This window comes from Drosophila montana, unplaced genomic scaffold (assembly GCF_035044405.1).
Source record: "Drosophila montana isolate Dmon_TW-CO22-7 unplaced genomic scaffold, ASM3504440v1 contig_446_1, whole genome shotgun sequence".
Lineage (NCBI taxonomy): Eukaryota > Metazoa > Arthropoda > Insecta > Diptera > Drosophilidae > Drosophila > Drosophila montana.
In genome coordinates, this window is record NW_026998780.1 from 84,840 (window position 1) to 104,707 (window position 19,868).

A 19,868-nucleotide genomic window follows, 5' to 3' on the forward strand; every position below is an offset into this window, starting at 1 on the left:
GTGTTGTTGTTATTTGTTGTTGTCGTTTTTTACTGTTTTCTTCTGTGGCAGCGTTGGCCGACGACTTAGGTTGATTTTCGCTTTCTCGTGTTGGTTGCTTTTTATATTTTTAATCATCCGTAAGTTCTCACACACTCAATTTAAATCCGTTGTTGATCTGGATTTCACAAACTGCGGGATTCTAACTGTTGGTCGCCAATCAACGAATTTTATGAGTTATAGGGTTTAATTTATATACTTTATTAGGCGTCAATGCCTGTAAACTACCTCATATGATCTTACCTAACATACATTTAACCTATCCCACGAAGCCCATGGTCTGAGGCAGTGATCCCGCCAAAACGCTGACTTGGTCACCGCGTGCAGGCAAGTATCATAGTTACTTATCATAGCTACTTTGAGCGTGTGCGTCAGGTCTTGTGACACTTCGTGGGTTGTTTGTGTTAACCTATATATTTATTGATGTGGGTATTTGTTGCCCATTGGTGCAAAAAACTTATATATATTCGAGTTGGCGGCTTTTTGCAAAAAAATATACACACACATTCACGCGGGTCTTTATTGATTTCTATAAACAGCAATTGTATTGTTTTATGTACTGGGAGTATGTGCTGCTATTTTATTACGTTATTTTTCTAAAAAAATGAAGTGGTAGTGGCAAGAAGAGAGGCCTGCTACGAGTTCGAGTCCTATTGAGGGAACTATTTTTTTATTCTTAATTTACTTTCATTACTGCTTAAGCAAACGAGCTCGTACATGTTGCATTTGGTATTGGTAGAAGAGGGTTCAGGGTCGGGAACTCCCTACAGCCTCTTACTTACGGTGCAACCATACGTTCCGTCCGAACCGCTGGACGAGAGGTTAGATCTATTGTCGGTCGGGTCGAACTCCCAATCTCATACGGGGAGCATAATAAAAATATATCGTTGTTTATTTGCCCATACTTGAAATATCGAGCCTTTTTTGGGGTTGATTTCTAACGCGCATTTAAGCTAGCTCCAGACGTTTTGGGTCCCGAGAAGCCAATCCCCCCCGAAAGCCAATTGGAAGAGCTTCTGGCCGTATCGATGACGCACTATGGAGTAGAAGATGAAGAGCTCGAAAGTGAGCCGAATTCCTGTGAGCTGTATAGTGAACAAAGTGGATTGGGAACGACGGAGCTACATAGAAACATACAATCAACTAAGTAGTCGGAGCCCAACTATCCAAAGATAGACCTTACCCATTATCGCGAGAGATGCAAACAGTGGTGGATGATGAAGTAGACAAATTGTTTAGTTTCGGGGTAATAGAAGAGTGCAATAGCCCATGGAGTAACCGCACGACAGTAGTGCAAAGACCGGGTAAACCCCGTTTTTGCCTAGCAAGCAGACCACTATATCGATTTCGAGTCATGCCATATGGGCTATGCAATGCAGCACGACGTCCAGTTTGCCCGATTGACAAGGAAATCCCTACCGAGCTGCGGTCCAATGTTTTTGTTTACCTGGATGGCCTGCTGGTTATTAACTCAGATTTCCAAACTTAAAGGAAAAAAATCTCTTCATTGGCCAGCACAAATCTAAATTTTGCTTCAAAGCTTTGCAATATCTTGGGTTTATTATAGGTGGTGGTACGCTTCGCATGGACCCCGATTGGGTTATAGCTATTAAGCGAGTCCCAGTGCCTCAATCGTGCAAGGAAGTCCGCTCGGCCATAAAGAAATTTAGTTATATATAGAAGGGTTGCTATTTACGTGCACCTGACAACCACACCAGCTTAAAATGGCTGATGTCCACAAAGGACCTAAGAGGGAGACTAGCTCGTTGGTCATTTCCCCTGCAGGGCTATGATTTCACCATTGTGCAGCGGAAGGGTAGCGAGAACGTAGTAGCCGATACCTTATCATGCAGTGTTGAAGCTGTAGGAGATGATCCTAGGAGCCTGCTAGGACTTGTGACCACTGAGTTTGAGTCAACAGAATATCAGGCGTATCTCGAACAGGTACGGCAGAATCAGGACAAGTTACCCGATTTCAAGGTTGAGGAAGTCTGCTCTTTAAGCGCACGGGATTCATTCGCATGAAAGACGAACAAGAAGGTACAGCGTTGAAGTTGTGGGTGCCAGGCTCTTTGAGAGCCGGCCTGATAGCGAAGGCTGAGACGGCTGGCCATGGTGGTGTCGTAAGGACACTCGATACCTTGCGCTGTCAGTTGAACTGGCCCTGGCATGGCTAGTCAGGTAAGGGATTGAGTACGACAGTGCGGGGCGTGCAAAGAAAGCAAGGTGCCGAACATCCGCATGCAAGTGTGTTTGGGAAAAGAGGTAGGGACCGAGTGACCGTTCCAAAAACTTTACGTTACCTTTTTAGGGAAGTATTCGCGGTTCACGTTTTTCAAAGCGATGCGGTATGCTACGGCCGAACGAGGTATTTTACAAGTTTGAAGTACTCGAGGTTATCAAATACTTGCCATGGCTCATGGCACAGAGTAATGCAGCAGAGCGAATTAACCGAACCTTGTTGTCGGTAATCAGGGCGTATTTGGAGCAAGATCACCGCGCAAGATACCCAGTAGACAAAATATATATTATTTGACAGCATGCCCAGTTGCATAACGCGTATGAACGTAGTCAACAACAGTAAAATGCCCAATCTCGAGTTTTCCAGGCCAAACCGGGTCAAGAAGTCTACCGACGTAATTTTGTGCTGAGTAACTTGGGGAAGGCCCTTAACGCAAAGAAGCTGCTAAAGGCCAGGATAGTGCGTCGATTAGGGAACAACTCGTACTTACTGGAAGACTTGCAAGGGAAACCAATAGGAGTCTACCATGCAAAGGATATACATGCGTAGAGGTAGGTCGTGGTGTGCTTCCTAAGTCAAGAAAGGGTCAGGGTGGCCAGATTGGGCGCAGGCAACAGGATAAGATCTAGGACCCCATTGCGTCCAATGCTTCCGGCAGCACCTTCGCGTCCTTGGTAATCCTTGGGTGATGTTGCATGAGGAGTCCCAGAGAAATCCACTGTCTGGGTTGGGGTATCTCAGTATCGTTGATAGAAAAAGGTGGGAGAGCGTTGGCGGTTGCCCGCCCGATTCGCTCGGAGGGGAATCAGAAAAACCCTGTGCGCTTTATGATGCACTTGGCCTTCCACGGTCGTTGATTGACATATTCAGTTGTACATATGGGCAACAACAGACGAAAATTTGCGTCTATGCGTAAGCAGATTTCTGCCTCGATCTCGTTGCTGCCCATGGCAACGAAGATACGAAGTGGAGTAGCGGCAAAAACCGGTCGGGCTGAGCGCAAACGCACTTGGTAAGTTTCCTCCCCTAGGCAAAAGGCAGCGGCCGGAGAGACCGAGTAGTCGTCCGAGATTTAGTGATCTTTTCTTTTCCTGAAACTCAGAATTAGTAACATTCGATTTAGTTTTTTTTAATATGTCCTTATATACCTAAATATAGTTCAATTTAAATATATTAAATAATATATAAGTAATTTAAGCGAAATTATTCAATTGTAATAAATATAAGTGGATGCCCAATTATACGCACCTGATGAAAATAAACATGTTCAGTTAAATTTGTTGATGGAGGGTAGGGGAATGTCCACGTCGTTCGCATAAGTGCCATCTGAAATCTGAATTAAAAGGGTTTTGAAATGCAAATAAATTATTAGCACCACACGACAATAACGAAGCTACCGATCGACGTGCGATTTTGTATTAGTAAGTTTTATTAGTTTTGTTACCTTTGATTTTGCACAGTTTTGCAGCGAGCTTGAGAATCAGATGCTTAGTTATGTGTAGATTTTGGGTATTTCGTGACGGAGAAATTTTAAGTTGTGTTCGATTTGCTTCAAACTTATTTTTAATGAATACGTGTTTCAGCGATTTGTTTAAATTCATTTGGGGGTGTTGCATACTTTTCGAAAAATGCATTCCCTTGGTGGAAATAGGGGTTAATAATTTGGTGGGTGATATTTTGCGCTCAAATTCCTTTCCAAGGATCTCTACGAAAAATCATTTGCGACGTGTTTCACATTTTTAGCAGAAGTAGAGTGCTATTCAAAGATTTTTTGGGTAAAGTTTTAAGTTTTGTCCGATTTGCTTTAAATTTACTTTCAAAGCACTACATAGGAGTTTAATGAATACGTGTTTAAGCGATTTTGGAAATTACACCTGCAACAGTGGTAAATTGGCGGAAAACGGTTGTAAGAAAGCTTTTTGTTTTTCGTCTGATCAGTTTCAAAATCATTTTCGAAGATACTTGAGAGAATTTATTTTATAAGTGCCACGGGCAAGGCCGGGGTATACCCACTATTTATATGTATAAATGTGGTTCCCACTTGGAATTTTGCAAAATAAAAAAGTTTAAAAAACGAATATTGCTTCATCATTTTCATCGTTCCAACTCCATTTGATACAAATTAATTAATTACAAATAACAAATAAATTATTGAATTTAATTTCTATCGCAGCATTATTCACTGCGTTGTCTACTCATATTTTATGTTATTGTTTCTCCGCTTCTTCTGAATACATTTAAAGTATGAGTGTTGAAATGCTTACTCTCCTACCACAATGATTTGATATACATATAAAAATGCACGTGCTACTAAATTTATTATTAAAATCACATACATAACAACTTCAATTTAATTATAATATTTACTTATATTTATTAATGCATCAGTCAACCTCTTTTAGACTATACTATACTTTATATATATACTATATAGTGACATATTCATATCAACAGAATTTTGAACCACTGTTATTCATAAGCTGCATTGCATGGTATAACCCACTGTGTGTTTACAAATTGAATATTCATAACAATAGCATGCCTTCTGTAGCCGAATTCAAATAATACTAACAGCAGCAAAAGTCATAAGAGCAGAATGCCTTCTGCAGCCAAGCTCACATATTGTCAACAATCATTTATAAACAAAAACTGACCAACAGAAAGGGGCTAGCATAAACAAGCTGGAGCTGCTGTCCCTTTGCAAAAAGTAACGTACTCCAATTATTATTTAGCTTTAAATATAGCGTAAGCCAATTTTTGTCTTCAGTCTTAATCCAGATATTCAACATAATAAACTGATACAAATTCACTCTCGTGAAATAAAGTCTTTTTATTTTTAAACTTAAAACTACGTTATTGGCCCAGCCGGTGGGATAGCGTAACATTTTGTGAAAAGAAATAAATTAAAGCTCGTGAGTGATACGATCAATTAAAGAGAGGCTTATCCATACAACTGGTGTCTTTTCTGATCAACAAGTGTAATTGTGCACAGTATTACAACTAAATCGAACATATCTCAATTCCAAAATTCGCTTTCCGAAAAGAACTTGACGTGTCAAAACAATTCAACAAAGTATAAATCCAATTCGGTCGTTGCAACACATAAACTAAATACCTAAAATTATTAAAAAATGGAGCAACCAGAAGGTTCTCATGTTGCTGCACTTCCAGCAATGAATAAATTAAACGAACAAAATGTATACCAATTGCTTCAACAAATACGGAACGTGCCAGCCTTTGAGGGAGACCCTATAACCCTACTCACAATGAACGACAACAATGCATCATATTCTGGGCGATTGAGCTCCAGATATCCGGAGATGCCTAGAAGGTACCTAGAATGCTGCAAATCAACAACTGGTCCCAATTCAGTAAAGCGAAGATTATATAATACCAATTATCAAGGTAATTTGCGTAAATTTTGTAGTTAGGTAGAGGCTAAAATAATAAATATAACTGACAAGTCAGAATTAGAAGGGAATTTAGATAATTGAAGATTGTATACAAACGCTATGACATAACATTATAAAAAACTTAATGCATAAAAAACTACCAGATAGACTCTTTATGTCACTCGCAAGATATGACATATCCACTATTTCAAAGCTCCCGACTAGAGGCTACCCTGAACCCTCTTCTTCCAATACCAAATGCAGCTCTTAGTCGTAATAAAGATAAATTAAAAAAAAATTTCCTTGGCAGGGTTCGAACTCGCAACTAACCGCACTACTTTACTTTAAAATATTCGTGTATTCTCACAATTGCATTTAAATTGTGGCTTATATTGATGGGCAGCATATGTAAATTGGTTTATTTACTTGATTTATAGTTTTGTGGTGGTAGCGGGGAGGTGGTGATGGGTATAAAATGAAAGATACTGATATATATATACTATTCTAAAAGCAACATATCAAGTTTGGTGTCTCTAGCTCTTATTGGTAACCCAATTTGCTCAACAATCAGGATTTCGATATCGATTTTTACCGATTACTTCGGAACGGGGCAAGTTATCGAATATCGGAAACAAACTTTAACTGCGCGGGCACTAGGAAGACCTACAGTTAAAATTTCAAGTCTCTAGCTCTTATAGGTTCTGAGATCCTTGCGTTCATACATACGGACGGACGGACGGACAGACAGACAGAAATGGCTAGATCGACTCGGCTATTGATCAAGAACTGATCAAGAATCTATATACTTTATGGGGTCGGAGATGCTTCCTTCTGCCTGTTACATACATTTGCACAAATACATTATACCCCTTTTACCAATTTTTAATTGGTTTAGGGTAAACAAAACAAAATACTAACAATGCTATAAATTATACAGAAAATACTAAACCTCAATTTACCTCAAATTACTTAACTAATAAAAATAATCAAAGCCACCATTTTTCCAACACCCTCCAAACAACCAAACCTTTTTTAACCAAAATAAGCAACTAGCTCAAGAACTCAAACAGAATTTACAACAAGCACAAATAAATAACCACGAAAATCAACATATTTCTCCAGGTAGGTATATACCAAATCAATCGTCGGATTTCTCGTGTGCGAGAAAATACTAGTAGTTCCCAAAAAATGCAGGTTGATGAAAATTATCAGCAATCAGAAAACTATCAGGGCAACTATGTACAAGAAGAGTATGGTTGTCAGAACAACCAATATGAGGAGATTCAAAAAAACGAAATAAAAGACGAACATTTTCCAATTGGAGCCTCGTTACAAGCCAGTACATAGAAATTAAAATTAATAACAGACGCTACAGATGTCTCATGGACACTGGGTCGTCAATAAATATGATGAGGGAAAATTTCCTTAATATACCAGTTTATACAAGACCTACTCCGATTAGAACTATGACAGGGGTATCAAAACTAAACCATTATGTATCCATTGCTCCTAATAAGCTCTTTAGGCAAGACCAGATATTTGATATACTCATTATGATATACTTTTAGGCAGAAATGTATTAAAGGCAAACGACGCAATAATTGACTACGCTAATGGCAGAATAATAATTAGCGAGAAAACGTTCAATCATAAGAAATTAGTTTGGGATCCAAATTCAGAAAAAAACTTCGAAGCATATTTAAAACCAGAAATTTATACACGAGAAATTAATTACGCAATAAATAATGAAATAACATCGGGAAAAGATTACCGAGTTGATCATCTAAACGATGAAAAAAAAACAAAACTATTAAAATTACTGAAAAATTTCAGTGACACCCAATATCGAGAAGGTGACAATTTGACCTTCACGAGCATTTTTAAGCACGAAATTAATACACATCATGAAAATCCAATTTACAAGAAACCATACGGTTACCCTTTCGTTTTCGAACCAAAAAAGGCAGACGCCTCAGGAAAGGCAAAATTTAGATTAGTGGTCGATTACAGAGGATTGAACGACATTACAATAAATGATAAATTTCCCATTCCAAACATAGACGAGATATTGGAAAAATTAGCAATATGCTCATACTTTAGAACAATAGATTTAGCAAAAGGTTTCCATCAGATTGAGATGGACAAGAAATCAATTAATAAAACAGCATTTTCTACCAAATACGGACATTACGAGTATACTTGAATGCCATTTGGACTTAAAAATGCACCTGCAACATTCCTAAGGTGCATGAATCATGTTCTTCGTGAATTAATTAACAAGTATTGTCTTGTTTATTTGGACGCCATTATTGGCTTCTCCACATCACTTGATGAACATTTAAATTCAACAAATAAAGTTTTTGAAAAATGAAGACAGGCAATTTTGAAACTCCAATTAGATTAGTGCGAATTTTTAAAAAAGAAAACAGAATTTTTAGGCCACATTAGAAGGCTTACGGCCAAACAAACTGAGAGTAAAAGCAATACAAGAATTTCATTTGCCAAAAACATCAAAGGAAATTAAATCATTTCTAGGTTTATGTGGTTATTATCGAAAGTTCATTCCAGATTTTGCAAAAATTGCAAAACCCATGACTCTTTACCTAAAGAAAGCAGCATAAATTGACAATAAAAATGTTGAATACAATAAAGCCTTTGAAAAGTTATAATTATTAATTATGAACGACTGTTACGGAACTGCTTGTTTCTCTGTGGGCCGCGCCGGCTGGCTCATCGGTTCTCTAGGTGTAGTCCCATCCCTGGCCCGCAGTCAATCGAAATCAACAAAACTACAACGTCTGTAGCAAAACCTACCTATACAACACTATTCAAAATGAACCACATAATCGATAACAACAAACAATCGGAACTTCCAACAAATAAACAACACTAACAGCTGTAACAACAAGCAAATGTAAACAACAAAGGTGCGACGCTCATTATAAATTAACAAAAAAACACTATTTATCCACTTTACTCTTCCAGATCGGGTACCGGTTCCGGACCCCCGTACCCGCCCTACCTGAGACGATCTCATGATCTTGTCTCCCACATTTTGGCCACTAGATGGCCTGCATCAGCCCGTGTCGGCTGTTATGCCCCCTCTCCCCATCAATTGAGACTTAGCCGAACATTTCTCTCTTCAGTAGGTGCGTAGGTTGCGTTTCCTTTAATTATTAACAAGTTTAACATCTCCTATTTTTACAGGGTATCCCCATTCTGCAATTTATTCTATGCAAGCTGACATTGTCTTTAATTCGTCAACAGGTGCGTATTATTGCTTTGCTTTGCCTTATAATTATCACAATTGTGTATTAATTTCTAAAATTTCATTTATCTTACAGAATATATTTTTATTTAACAACATTAAATGGAACAGGCGACGAAACACTGCAAAGTTATTGCCAGTCAACAGAAGAAAAAAATAACAAGGGGAAAGATATAACACCAGGTAATTATTTGACCAATGGGGAGCAAGTACCCGCTGAAATAAATGCGTGTATATATATATGTGTTACAAGAAAAAAGGATGTTATATGTTTGTCAAGAGCGCTTTTAATAACGTGCCTGCCTAAAGAGCTCTCTGGGTGGAGGCGGTAAGGGCCATCATAATGGTTATTTTGCACATATCGTGTATGACATATATATGTATAAGCGGGTATCGCTCGTGCAAAATTTCTCAAAAATATAATTATTTTCTTTTTTTATTTATTTGACAGACGCAATAATCTTTGGGGCCTTTCCTTCACTGTTTGCACTTTTGGAAATTTTCTTACAAGTAACTAGGCGTAAGTATATTACATATTAATACAAAAAAACTAATTCTAATTACAAAAAAATCTTTTCTTCGTCGGGGTCTCGAACACAGGTCTACGTCTGACTCTGCCTGCTGCGAAATCTGGCCGGGGTGACTTTGTTGTCCTCTCTGGTCAGAGAGCTGGTCCCTTCGTTGCCGGAGCCGTTTATTTTGTTAATTGTCTTATGGTTTTTATTTGTTCGCCTCGTGTCGCACGTAAGTTATAAGTTTTTTCTAATTTTTATATATTGTGACACAATGTTTAAATTCGGATTTTAATATTAAACGGCAAAAAAAAATGCATTGTTTAATCTTAATTTGCTGAAAACTTTTCTAGAACATTTTTTTTTTATATGGCCGACATGTAAAAAAATAACTTTTCGCTTCGAGCTGGCATGCCCGCCGTTGACCGCTGATAAAATCGAACTCCCTGCTGTACATTTGGGCAGCAATATCGGTGCCGAATTTCGGCACTCGCATACATTTACGAGGCGGGCACCGTTGCTGCCCAACTGCACAGCTGAATTTTTTTGGGTCAACGGCCCAAATGAAGGCCAAGGGCATATCCAAGGGCAGGCGATCCGCTCTCCTTATAATTTCTTTAAGAGCGAATCGGGCGGCCAATAACAATCGCTTCAATAAATTGGGCGCCGCTGTGGGCCCAGCTTCACCCCCGATACTCTGACCCCATGACAAAAGATATCGGCGTGGCTGATAATAAAGAACGCACCCAACTAGGCAAACTATCGATGCTGCCGATAACGTCAAATGCAGCAAAACCCAATATTAAAATGACCAGATTTTAATAAAAAGTTTCAGGTAACAACCGACGGAAGTAATTTTGTAATAGGAGCAGTGTTGTCACAAGATAACAAGCCAATTAGTCTCTCAAGTAGAAAATTAAACGACCACGAACAAATTTACAGTACAATAGAAAAAGAGATTTTAGCAATAGTGTGGGCAGTAAAATATTTTCGGCCATATTTATATGGCAGACCATTTGACATTTTAAGCGATCACAAGCCACTCGTTTGGCTAAACAACATTAAAGAACCTATAATGAAATTACGACGTTGGCGTATCAAACTTAGTGAATATAATTTCTCAATCAAATACTTAGAAGAAAAATTAAACCACGTAGCAGATGCTTTATCACTCATTAAAATTGATGAAAATATGCTAGACGAACATGATATTAACACACAAGCTACAGCACATATCGCTGAAGAAGATAATGAAAACTTAATACATTTAACAGAAAAACCATTATACTATTTTAGAAGACGAAAAAATATAAGTTGAACCATATTTTCAAAAATTAAGAATAAAAATCGAATATTTAAACCTAAACATTGAAAAAGCTAAACAGATATTGATAAAACATTTTTGCAACAATTGAAGCGTATTATTCATTGAATACGACTCAAATTTTTAAATAACACAACATGCCTTTAAAGAAATAATAAACCCCAAAACAACTCGAATATTACGAACAAAATATTAAATTAAAAGACATTAAGAGCTATGCAGAATTTAAAGAAATAATAGTTAGCAACCACAAGAAACTTTTACATCCAGGTATCGAAAAGATGGTCAGACTTTTTAAAGAAACATATTATTTTCCAGACTATCAAAATTTAATCCAAAACATAATTAACGAATGTGGAGTTTGTAATCTAGCTAAGATAAAACACAGGAACACATCATATAAATTTAAAATTACACCAGAAGTAGAAAACTTAGAGAAACTTACGTAGTAGATATTTATTTAATAAAAAAACACAACTTTTTAACGTGTATTGATTTAAATTCAAAATTTGCAAATGTAATTGAACTTAACGACAAGCATTGGATGGAAGTTAAAAGAGGACTCATTCAAATATTTAACAATATGGGAAAACCTACAACTCTGCCCTGAAAGAATGGTTGAATAAGGAAAAAGTTGAAATTCAAATAACAACAAGTAAAAATGGTGTAGCGGATGTAGAAAGACTACATAAGACAATTAATGAAAAAATACGTATTATATATACTGACGATGATGAAGAAAATAGACTCATGAAAATTGAAGTAATTTTTATAATAATAATAATTACAGTATTTCTAATCATCATATTAATCATAATAATGTATCTATCATATAAGTTTAAAAATATACCCAAACAAATATTTATTAAGAAACTAAATGTTATTGATCAGCAACCTGCACAACTCCCAGTTGAACTTGAAATTGAAAATGGACAAGAAAATTAAAGTATGTTACCAAAATTGTACCCTAGCATTTAAAGAACATTTTTTATACTTACCTTTTTCATATACCCAACACGCGTGAGGACACGCTTTATTTTTAGTGGGGAGGAGTGACTTATTCACAACAACAGAATTTTGAACCACTGTTATTCATAAGCTGCATTGCATGGTATAACACTAACCAAAGAACATATAGACTGGACAAACAGTACAATTGGTGGTGACAAGCGTTTTAAGTGCGGCTGGTCCAAAGTCGCCTTCGTTTTTGTTCGGGTTCGAGACATGCCCGCATGCTCTCACAGCAAGAGAGTAAGAATACATATGACCTGTATCGTAGAACGGCATAGCTGTCATTTTCGCTCACTCTACAGGAAACTGCTTAGGCTTACTCTCATCCATATGATTTGTGCGATAGAACGACATCGCTGTTTTTTATTTCGCTTCCACTACAGGAAACTGCTTTGGCTTACTCTCAGTGCTCTTTCAATTTGTCTATGTACCGTTATTGGCAGGCGTTTGACGCGCGCCCTATTTTTTATGATTTAGGGTGTGAATTGAATAACTTGAATATGATAAGTCAATAAAATCATTAATACAATAAATATATAATTGAAGATTTTATATTTATTGCACAAATATCCGCTGGTTATAAAATTATTTAAGTGATCAGTCACTTGACCTATGTACATATGCATGTTCTTTGGTTAGTGGTATAACCCACTGTGTGTTTACAAATTGAATAACCATAACAAATTTATGCGCTAGCATAAACAAGCTGCAGCTGCTGTCCCTTTGCAAAAAGTCACGTACTCCAATTAGTATTTAGCTTAAAATATAGCGTAAACCAATTTTTGTTCTTCAGTCTTAATGCAGATATTCAACATAATAAACTGATACGAATTCACTCTCGTGAAATAAAGTCTTTTTATTTTCAAACTTATAACTACGTTATTATATATATTATATATAAATTTTGTTGAATTTCACTATTGTTAGGTTGGATGGCCGATCCGCGCAGTAATCAATCAAGTGAGTTTTTAATTCGTTTGTTTATTACTAAGCAGGCTGCTGCGGTTGTAGCTAAATTAAGACTAAACCTAAGAACTCCGGTTGCAGAGCGCTGCTGTTGCTGTGACCAAGAAAGGCAGCTTAGGCGCCCCGTGCAGGCGACCCAGTTTTTCAGCGGATGCTGGCGCTTCTCAATGGTAGCGGGCAGTATGTGGTTAACTACTTCCCGCCTAAAGTGCGACCGTGCTCATTCGTACCAAGACTTCCCACCAATTCCTTGATTTGGCGGGTGTTTCTTCGTTTCCTGATGTACTGCGTTAGGAAGATGAAATCAAAATCAAAAATTCTGCCCAAATTCTGGAGTCCCGGTAGAACACGCTCTTTATCCCTTCTATAAACTTTAAGTTCTCCTCGCTTAGATGATGCAGATATGGGAGGCTAAGCACCATGTTTTGGCCGCTAATGTTCAGCAGCAGTGATCATGCGACACCAGGAAACCGGCATTGAATGTTGTTGCGGATTACGAATCTTGAATCGTTTACCAGCGCGTAGCGATCAAACGTGATGAGGCTCGTCCCGGCTACTCTGGTTTCGATGCCTACATCGTAGCTGACAGTGACCGGTCGTTGATGATAATGACGCCATCATCTACCAAGGTCACCGGTTCGAGGTGGTTCGGCCGTGTTTTGTGCTGTGTTGTCTGGGAGGTGCAGGGTGGAGCCGTTGTGGGCTAGGTCAGCATCATCAAGTAAGGTGGGGCTTATAATTATCAAAACGTCGAATGGGTGATTGTTAGCATTAAGTTACTTATTGCAGTGAAAAGCATTCTGTTCCTGGCTAACAGAGTCTGGTATAGGTGACCCGTCTCGACCTTTTTTAACAAATAGTTAACGGTGCCTGTTAAACGGTTTATTTTTGTCTGCGTTTCATGTTATAATTACCTGCCAATTGCTGGACTCGACCAACTGTGACTCTGTAATTCTTATGTTCTGTAAGTCGTTGGTGCCGGGGGTGCCGGCAATCACCTTTAAGGCTGTGCCCAAGATGTCCAAACTTCTTCCCATTCTATAGTGCACATTGATAGCGGACAACAAGTTTCGTACGTGTCTTGTGTCTTCTTCTAACAATCTCCGCATGTGAGATTGTGGGAACATTGCCGTTAATTTAATAGTCACGCCCGTCATCAGTCTGTAGTTGGAGAGGATTGCGGCATGACTTAAGTAATTACGTCCACCCCATACAAGTGTGTCCCATTCTATAACCGGTATATAGTTCGATTGAGAAAGGTTGGTAAAGCGTGTCGTTGTCCCTATATCAGCTGTAACCTCCAACCTCTGAACATAAGGGGGTGATCTTGTTTCCTAGCCTCCGGTTGGATTTTACTAGTACCTTTCCCCCTACCTTAAAAACCCTTTTCAGTCTGTTCCGGCTTACCCATTGGTTTTGTGTTTTTAAACCGTTTGCATTTTGGTAGCTACTTCTGGCCATGTACTAGGGGTCGGTGCGTGGAGAACATCCAGCGGTTTTCTATTTGTGATGGAGTGCACACATCTATTGTACTCCGCTGTAGCCTGGGGGATAAGGTCGGTCGTTTGCTCGACCGCCCTCTGGAGCTTGATGCATTTCGCTATTTCTAGAAAAGTGCTATGAAACCTCGCAACTTAGCCGTTCGAGGTACTATGGGGAGGAAGGACATATGCAATGCTGACCACAAAATTATTCATTCGAAAACTTAGAGAGTTTGTCAACGCATGTAAAGAAACATTTCTTGTCGGTTGAAAAACGTCAGTATGTATCATTTCTCCAGGCGACGAAGGGATTAGTGTTTGGCCAAGTTCCTGCTTCTTCGGTAGCCTGTCGTATTTTACTTGTGGCCAAATTCTTCAGTTAAGGGCCACCTCATCGCGATTTTTGTGAAATAGCGAAAACAATTCACTGTAGCCTTATCGGGGTCAAGTTCATTCAAGCGCATTGAAATTTTGGCGCGACATGGCGTCAGCGACGTGATTTTCTTTGCTTGTCTTGTAGAACATGTTAGCACTTAATTTTCGCGTTCGGTTCGCTTCCGAATAGGCAAACATGAATAATTGGTGGTCCGTGCATATGTTAATGTCTCTCACCCCATAGAGGTAGTGACGAATCTTTTCCAAGGCCCAACCAATATCAGGTAACTCACGCTTTTTTGTTGCGTAGTTCATCTCCCTGGCTTTCAACGTTCTGGAGATTATTTTTATTGGTCGCCCATTTTGGGAGAGAACTGCTCGAATATCGTAATCTGACGTATCAGTAGTCAGAGCTAAAGGCTTTTTGTAGTCGGGATACATTGACGTGCCGTCTTCTGCCGCTTAAATGGCTGGATGGAAATTTGTTCGACCTATATTTACTTATACACCCATTTTCCCATTTTAAGATGTCTGAGAGTGGCTTTGCCACTGCCCTAAAGTTCTTTATGAAACATCTGAAACAGCTGGCCAGGTCCACAAATGATCTGGCCAAGAAAAAAGTGTTTGGCTCGACGTACTGCTGAATGGTCTTAAACTTTTCAGTGTCTGTCTAAGTGCCGTTATTTGTCACAGTAGAACCGAGATATTGTACGTTTGTCCTAAAAAATTGGGAAAAACGATGACAGCGTCGGCATGAACATAGCAAGTCTTGTCGATTTGCTCGCAAAGAACGTCATCTATTGCCCTTTGAAAAATACGACAGACGTTTGTGAAGCCGAAAGGAAGCCGACGAAATTCATACTTCCCCCCATTTACGGAGAACGATGTTTTTTCTCGATCTCGCCTCACTAAAGTTATTTGGTGGTATCCTGACTTTAAGTCTAGAGTCGTAAAGAACCTAGCTTTACCCAAGCCTGCCATTATCATTGAAATGCTAGGCATAGGGGACAGTTACCCTATGCCACCGTTTCCGGTTGAGCTTCCAAAAGTCTATTACTACGCGCTTCTTCCTATTGCCTGCGTGATCGACGCCGTTCTTGTCAACGACCCATATCGGATTGTTGTAGGGCGAGCGCGACTTATGATTATGCAGTCCTTCAGGAGGTTGGCTATATTGGAAGCGACGAAATCTGCCGCATCTATGGGATATGGGTAGTGTTTTGTATATATGGGCTCATTGTCCGTCGTGCGAGTTGTAGCGACGGCAGAAGTTTTGTATGGCATCGACGCGTTAGGGTCGAAAGCCTTTTCGATATCTTCTAGCATTTAAAGAAGCTTTTCTTTACTGCTGGGAGGCGTCAATGCTTACCATCTTAGTGCAGTTAACATTGGCATACCTGTGATACTGATTCTTATCATGATATTTTTTAGACAGAGGACAGGTGTCACTTGCGTTAGCAGGTCAAGGCAATGATCCCGTCAAACGTATATAACGCGCTTAGTAAACAAAAAATTGTCATTACACAAAACATTGGCAACAAATATTTCTTTTTGATGTTGTTAGAACCACGAATGAAGTGATCGGCAAACGGGGTAGCTACTGGGATTACGTCCTTTAGCCACTTGATCAAAAATTTCATATTCGTCCCCGCGCCATATTGTGCCATATAACTGGCAGCAGGGATATTACCCTAAAAATGTACATTATCACTGTCGTACTTTGGCTCGCCTTCAGCCTCGACTTCATTAAGTGATTCGGTGGCAGACTCGGGTATGCCTCCTCGGTTCGACCAGAGCTGGGAGTGATGTGGTCTACGCTTTGCCTCATTGGGCCGGTCATGTGGTCTGAGGTGTTCGACATTTTACAGGGAATCGCGTTGCACTTTTCCAAGCTGGAAGGCATTTGATAATAGGTAGTCTGCCTGTACTTGGATATGGATTGGTCTAATTCCATTGGCTCAGGCTGGCCGTTGATACTGGGTTTGATCTGTGGCAGATCGGACTGACGTTGGCCCCCCTGCTTAAGGGCCGAGTTTTCCCTTGACCAAAGTGTTTCTTTTGAATACTGAATCAGGTGGCTGAGTTGCATACAAGACGTCTGTCAGGTTACATTTTAGACTAGGGATGACTAACCGTTGAGCACTCTCTCTAAATTTCTGGCAAAGGCCACTCGCCCTTTCTATGTCATAAGACATGTTTGCCTTGTTTGTTGGCAAGGTCAACTTCTTATCTACCTCATCTTAGTATTGTAAGATTTTTTAAATTACTTTGCCTGAGCGTATTTATCTCTTGTTCTATGACGTGGATGGGCGCTTATCAGTGTATGTACCATCAAGGCGGGCAATAATAGCCTCAAAACTTGAGGCTGTATTGAAGGAGGCCAGCACATAATGAAGGCTTGGTAGTAACGCGAGCTGCCGTTGTATCTTTCAAAAATTTTGTATATAGCATGCGCCGCTTCGCGCCACGCTACGCATGTTTCCTGTGCGCCGAAGAACTCGGAAAGACACATCACTTCAACGTCTTTATAGACCTTGATATGTGGGATTGCCACATGCGTGGCTTTTAGTTGACTTGACAACTCACTAATTTCTGCTTTAGCCTTCAATGCGGCAGAAAACGCCGCGTCTAAGATTGCGAGTAAGTGACTAACCTAAATGTAATAGTAAACTTTCGTCGCTTTTGTTCATAAATAAACCCGAACGAGCAAACACACATTACAAATTATTATTGACTGGCAGAGGAACACCCTGGCAGTCCGGAAAAACAGTAATGAGTTCGACTGTTAATGGAAATTTTATAAAGTTTTTATAAAACTTTTTCTTTTTTCAAAATTACTTTTGAACTTTGCAAAGGACATTTTGATAATTTGCTACGACTGAAATCAATTTTCGCTAAACATCTCAATTACATGGCTTAGAGTTTTTTAGGATATATTAGCAGCTGCCTCCAATTGTTAAACGCCGCAGTCAGGCGTTTTGTACATTTATTGTTTACTTTTTCTTCCCGAGCAGCGTAAGTTGTCGCACTTTCACAGTTCCAGCAATTCGTTGTAGGAGTTCTTTATATTTGTTATTGTATGTTTTTTTTTTCTTCGCAACGTAAGCCGTCGCACTTTTCACAGATGTTTACCGATTTTTTTACTCGTGAGTTCTTTGTTGGTTGGGAGCCAATTAATGAAATTGCCTATTGTTGGATTGGATGGCCGATTGGCGCATAAATAAAACTAGTCAGTTTTTTATTCGTTTGTTTATTTGAAGAAGCGGTACTTGCAAATGCATACATATTTATGATTAGTGATACCAAAGACAATATAAACACTAAGATGAGTAACGCCATACAACAAAATGCTACTATGCAGCTTGCTTTTTTGAAAATTGAGAACGAAAATAAAATCAGTATCATTTCGCTCCCACAGCCGAAAGAGCGAAAAGCTTAAAATAACATGTATTCTCAGCTTCGGCTCTATGAGGTATGTGGGTGAATATACATACATAATAGCATATTTGAATGTGTTGCCATTCACTGATCTGGCTTTAGCTGGCAAAGAAATAAATTTTGTTAGATTTCTAGCGCTGATCATGCATGACCTATCCCAAATTAGTATCCACATACGAATGCGTGTTGTGTACTGAGTTTGACTCCGTAGAAAATCTGTTTTTTAAAGACGATGCAAATATTTATTAAATATTAAAATTTATAAAATGAATTTTTAGAAACAAAAAATTTGTACTCTTATTTTAATTTTTTTATTTCCTAAAAAAAATAATAATTAAATTTAAAGAAATTATATAAATATTTGCACCGACTTTAAAAACCTCAATACACAACATCCATCCATATGTGAATACAAATTTGGGATAGGTCGTGCATGATCAGCGCTAGAAAACTAACAAAATTTATTTCTTTGCAAGGCAAAGCCAGCGCAGTGAATAACAACACATGTATACATATTTTGATGCATGCATAATTCACACATACAAACATAGGTGCTTGCACGCCATTGGCTGAACAAGAACTTCTCTCGAGCATACACTGTCCAAAAACAAAAGTGAAATCAATCTATGTGTGCTATTTTCTTAACATAGTTATTGCACAAGATGCGCTTTGAAAAAAAATTATTTTATTCTTAAATTGTCCTGTAAGATTTAACGTTAGTATATAGGGTAATGTATAATTTTAATAAAGCATGCATTTCAGAAGTACTTTGCGTCGATCGTAAGTTTAAAACTTTTCGCTCAATGTACTTCGAAAACGAAGCGAGGGAACTTTTTTTTTTTTAATTTATATTTATTACTACTAAAGCAAACGAGCGCGTAGCGCGAGCTGTATTTGGTGTTGGAATAAGAGGGTTCAGGGTATCCCCTAGTCGGGAGCTCCTGACTAGAACCTCTTACTTGTTTTATTTTTATAATCATCCACATTCACGATTTTATTACCCTTATCCGACGATGGAATTTTAATATATATATTTTCTTTCAAGAATTTGCGTGTCTGTTCCACTGTGTCCAGTGTTGCTCGATCTCTAGTTTTGTGGTTACTCTTAGTTTTATGCTCTTTAATTAACAACGAGAATTTTGTGCCCGCCGACTCTTTTGTTTTTTTTCTTTTATGGTTCGGACTAACGCCGTCCCGTCTGCAATGTACTTTGAGAGAGGAAAATATCTCTCTTTTCGTTTTGTTTACGAACCAGTCTCTTTGAGTATTGCTGTCCGCTAAGGCAAGATTCCGCTAATCTTGTAGCTTGGCGTGTTTCGTGTCTATTCTCTTCTTAAGTGTTGTTGGTTTTTTGTTTTCTATGTTTCTCTCGCTTTCAAAAATCGCTTTGGCGTCATCTTTGGTCATCAGTTGTTTTATGTTTGTTTTTGCGGATTCCATATGTTTTGTTTGTTTTTGTAATAGGTTGTATTTGTGTTATTTAAGTTAGTTTAATATTTTGGTGTGGTAAAAATGTATGTGTCTAGTCAATGCTCTATTTATGTCAGAGTGGATTCTGTTGTCAGTCGTCAGTATAGACAAGTGCTTTATCAAGTTTTTGATGAAGTGAAATAGTGTTTACATAGGCACATCTAAATCTAAACTAAATTCAAGGATTAGTCAACATAAATCGGACTTCAAATTAAGACATCAAATAATATACAGAAACACCACTAATGACCCACTGTATGAGAAGTAACAAATTTTGACGCAACAACAATCCTACAACAAGATCAACACTACATCAAACGACACACATTGGAAATGCAAGACATAATCAA

The 19,868-nt window shown here is 38.5% G+C and overlaps 1 long non-coding RNA gene across 1 annotated transcript; it reads left to right on the plus strand.

Annotated features, from left to right (window-relative positions):
- The first annotated feature begins 8,472 nt into the window (after positions 1–8,472).
- On the plus strand, positions 8,473–9,804 carry LOC135439571 (uncharacterized). The gene is made up of 6 exons (XR_010438110.1): positions 8,473–8,600; positions 8,659–8,822; positions 8,881–8,940; positions 9,018–9,124; positions 9,393–9,461; positions 9,542–9,804. It is a non-coding gene; the product is annotated as an uncharacterized LOC135439571 (long non-coding RNA).
- The last annotated feature ends 10,064 nt before the right edge of the window (positions 9,805–19,868 follow it).